General features: G+C 49.3%; 1 long non-coding RNA gene across 1 annotated transcript; it reads left to right on the top strand.

Moving 5' to 3' along the window:
* The first annotated feature begins 268 nt into the window (after positions 1–268).
* Positions 269–4,477, top strand: LOC138833139 (uncharacterized). Its single transcript, XR_011373813.1, has 3 exons — positions 269–1,323; positions 3,909–4,018; positions 4,275–4,477. It is a non-coding gene; the product is annotated as an uncharacterized lncRNA (long non-coding RNA).

Genomic DNA, 4,477 nt, shown 5'->3' with positions numbered 1-4,477 from the left:
CAATCACTTTTTGGTCAGTTGTGGGTCTTGAACTCAGGGCCTGGGCGCTGTCCCTCAGCTCTTCAGCTCAAGGCAAGCGCTCTACCACTTGAGCCACAGCACCACTTCCGGTTTTCTGATGGTTCATTGGAGAGAAGAGTCTCACGGGGACTTTCCTGCCCGGGCTGGCTTTGAACCGCGATCCTCAGATCTCAGCCTCCTGAGTAGCTGGGATGACAGGCCTGAGCCACTGGAGCCTGGCTTTTTTTTTTTTTTTTCTTTTGAGCAAAGTTGCTGTAGGTTCAGTGTACTTTCCAGGCCATCAGAATAGCTCCGGGGTTCGTTGGCGTGGTCTGATGACGCCAGCCCTGCCTCTCCGGGTGCTTGGGCTATTTAGAACCTACTGGGTCACCAGTCTCTCCTCTTCCTTCCTTCTCCACCCATTCTGGTGTCACCTCATTTCCTAAAAAAGATCTGCAAAAATAAGTTAAAAAAAATACATGAAAGCCTGAGAGAAAGCTATCTCCAGAGAGAAAGATTTTGAGACAGAAACCTACTTTTTGTATTGGTGTTTTGTGGGGGCAGGAGAGGAACGCCGTTCTGATTTCGCAGACTTTGAAGAAACTGCTGTTTTGGATCTTAAAAGGCAGGCGTGCATTATTTCTTATGTTCATCCTCGAAAGAATTCCAGAAGGAGTCTAACTCAGGTTTGAAAGGGATGGGGGACAGTTCACTGATCACAAAAATAAAAATAAAAAAATAACCCTCCCCTTCCCCCCCCACAACTAATCGATGCCAATTTAAAAATATTGGAGACGGAAGTAAAAAAAAATAAATAAATAAAGGTGCGTTTTTGGAGGTTCTGCTTCTGCTCCAAGGCTGAGGTGAACCAGGCCTGAGGTGTGTTCTGATTGGTTCTGGTTGGTGGTGTAGCCACGGCTGAACCAATCCCGGTGGACAGAGGACGGGCAGCTCATTGGCTGGCTGGGGAGGGACTGAGTCAGGAGTTCCGCCCTCACAGCCAGGTCCCGGGCCGGGACAGGCAAAGAACAGTTATTAATATCCCATCACTACCACGGCCAGTCACGAATGAACTATTCCCCTCCCTGGCAGGGAGCCGCGGCTCGCACACGTGGAAGGAATGGCCGAGGAGTCTTAGGTCTGGGCAGACGTCAAGACCCGGCCACCTGAGGCCTGTGCACACGGGCCAGCCTCAAAGCACACGGGAGGCGTGGCGGCGTCCCAGAGCTGGTCCCGCTTTGTGACCACCCTGGCCACGTGTGCCTGGGTGCCACGGTGATCTCCCTTGGCTACAACCATGGCCAGTTGGAGGCCTCTCCCTAGGTACGTGATCCAGGCGTCCCTGGCTTTGCACTGCGTTGGGATGCTTCCAGAATGTGCTCTGAGGGGCTGCAGAATGCACCCCCTCCCCAGGGGTGTCTAGGTGTCTAAGTGGGGAGCCCCTGCCACCCTGGGGTCAGGTGCACGCTCTTTCTTCTGGATAAGAGAGAGAGAGAGAGAGAGAGCCCATCGCAGTGAGTGTGTCGGCCATGGATAAGCGGCTCAGCCTCTAAATAAAGACATAAACCCCATGGCCACTTCACCGTGACCTGCTAAACAGGACAGCACACACCCAAAGAAGGGAGGAGGAGGGGGAGAGGGAGGAAGGAAATCGGAAGGGAAGGAGGGAGGGAAGGAAATAGGGAGGGAGGAAAGGAAGAAAAGAGGGAGGAAGGCAGGGAGGGAGGGAGGGAAGGAAGGAAGGAGGGAAGAATGGAAGAGAGGGAGGGAGGAAGGAAGAAAGGAAAACTGAAGACACTACCTTCAAAACTATCATCAGTGACCAGGCATGGTAGCTCACCTCTGTAATCCCAGCTACTTGGGATTACAAGAGGCTGAGGAAAACAACTAAAGCTAAAAAGGACTGAGGGCATAGGTCAGGAGTAGAGCCTGTTTCACCAGTTTAAAGTCCTGAGTTCCAAGCCCAGTACTGAGCAACAACAAACAATAACGAGACTGAAGGATCTTTAAAGACATGTTGACGACCAGAAGACAGCGCATGCGGTGGAATGCACCCCCAGAAATCTACGCCTGACCTGGTCTTTAAAATGACACCGCCATAATTTCCACTCACGTCAAATAGAGATGATGTCACCAGTGGACTGCAACTATCAGGAAAAGGGAAACTGAGTTCAGATAAACTCACCGACCTGTAGAGAGGAGAGGTGGGGGATGGACGGGTCCATGACTATTGTCTCCACTAAAAATGATTCGTAAAATCTAGAACGTGCACGAGAATAAGAGGTAAAACTGTAACAGAAGTAGACGGGAAGTGGTACTGTGGCTCAAGTGGTAGAGTGCTCGCCTTGAGCAAAAGAAGCTCAGGGACAGCGCCCAGGCCCAGAGTTCAAGCCCCACAACCGACAACAACAACAACAAATCTGCACATGCAAGCCACAAAGCCAGAAGGAAAAGAAATCCCGAGCCCAAAGTTATACTCAGTTCAAAATAAAGCAAGAAAGGGAAGGAAATGAAACGGAGCCAGCAGGAAAACTCAAAACAAGAAGAGAATGAGACAGCCAAACTGATGCAAACCTAGCAGCAGGTTTTGTGGTTTGGGTTTTTGTTTGTTTGTTTGTTTTTTGGTCCGGTCATGGGGCCTGAACTCTGGGCCTGGGTGCTGTCCCTCAGCTCTTCAGCTCAAGGCTAGCGCTCTACCACTTGAGCCACAGCGCCACTTCCAGCTTTTTTCTGCTTATGTGGTGCTGAGGAATCGAACCCAGGGCCTCATGCATGCGAAGCAAGCACTCTACCACTGAGCCACCTTCCCAGCCCTGGTTTGGGGTTTTTATTTTTGCCAGTCCCGTGACTTGAACTCAGGGCCTGGGCGCTGTCCCTGAGCTTTTTTTTTTTTTGCTCAAGGCGAGCGCTCTACCACTTGAGCCACAGCGCCACTTCTGGTTTTCTGGTGGTTGATTGGAGACAAGCGTGTCACAGATTCTCCTGCCTGGGCTGGCTTTGAACTACGATCCTCAGATCTCAGCCTCCTGAGAGGCTGGGATGACAGGTGTGAACCACATCAATTATGATCCTAGTCCTTTGGATTAAGGCAGCAGCCTAGCGTGGTGGAGGTGAACTCTGACACTTTCCCATCATCCCCTGCGGGGCTTGACTTCTACTTCCAGTGTTTTCCTCCAAATTCACCAGCTACCTTATCAAAAAGAAATCCATGTCACAGCTGAAAGCTAAAAGATCAGGAATAAAGTAAGTGCTAGAAATAGTGACCTCGTTTCCCTAGAAACTGAAGGAAATGACTGCTTTATAGGTCACTGGATTTTTTTTTTGGTATCAGAAGCATCTGACTCAATTAGGTTATTGTCAGATGTCCTTTAACTGTCTCTCACATAAATAACATGTCCCAAGAGAGCCCTGTGCACTGAAGACATTTCCACCTATTGAATAAGGTATCTTATTTCTGGGTTCAGGAGAAACTTGGTTCCTTCAAATGAACCTACTATGAAAATCTCAGGATCGGAGGTGATACGTGATGATAGAGTGCTAGCCAGTGAGCAAAAGTGACAGGTACCGAGTTCGAGTCCCGGTCCCGGACCTACAACAACAACAACATGAGATGAAAATCTGTTCAAGGCCAAAGGTAGGTGGGTGAGGAATATGTCTCTGTGTAAGAGGATCTCGGTTCAAATCCAGCCAAGGTAGCAAAGACCATGAGATTCTTATCTCCAGTCAACTAGCCCGAAGCCAAAAGTGGCAATGTGGCTCAAATGGTAGAGCACCAGCCTTGAACGAAAAAACCAAGGGAGTGCACAAGGCCATGAGTTCAAGCGTCCATTCTGACACCCACCCCCCAAGCCATACAAACAAAAACCCTTATGGGTCATATAAAATGGATATTATTGTAATCATGATAGGGACGCGGAGATGAAAGTGTGTTCTGACCGGCCAACACCACACCGTGAGACCATAGCTCAACAGAAACTATGATCACCGTTTTCAAGGGAAAAGCATTCTTCCATGTAGGGTAAGATTGTGAAAACCACACGTACTGAAGTCTTTAACATTTTCCATTGGCTGTATTTGTGAGTCTGGAGTTGAGAGGCTGCATTTGTGAGTCTGGAGTTGAGAGGCTGCATTTGTGAGTTTTCGTTCCTCTGCAGGGCTTTGGCTGTTATGTTTCCCCGACACACCACCACAAGAACGTTCTGATTTCCATGCAGGCAGATGGAAAGTTGTGCGGTGTATTTTAATTTGATTTTTTTTTTTTTTTATTTGCCAAGCATCAACGCTGGAGACTGTAATTCTGAAAGCTGTTTCTCTGGCGACATCTGGTGGCGAAACACTGAACTGCATCAGCATGAGGCAGGTGCTCTGGGCTGGCAGGCGTGAGCCTGTAGTGTTTCCTTAACCCTCTCCTGCTCGTTCCAACAGTGCTCCTTGGGCTTCATTCTGCTGGATTCACACCTGCGTATGCGGATGTATG

Source organism: Dipodomys merriami, unplaced genomic scaffold (genome assembly GCF_024711535.1).
Source record: "Dipodomys merriami isolate MVZ:Mamm:240054 unplaced genomic scaffold, mDipMer1.0.p SCAF_201, whole genome shotgun sequence".
NCBI lineage: Eukaryota > Metazoa > Chordata > Mammalia > Rodentia > Heteromyidae > Dipodomys > Dipodomys merriami.
The sequence above is the reverse complement of the archived record's forward strand: the minus strand, read 5'-3'. Positions and strand labels throughout refer to the sequence as shown.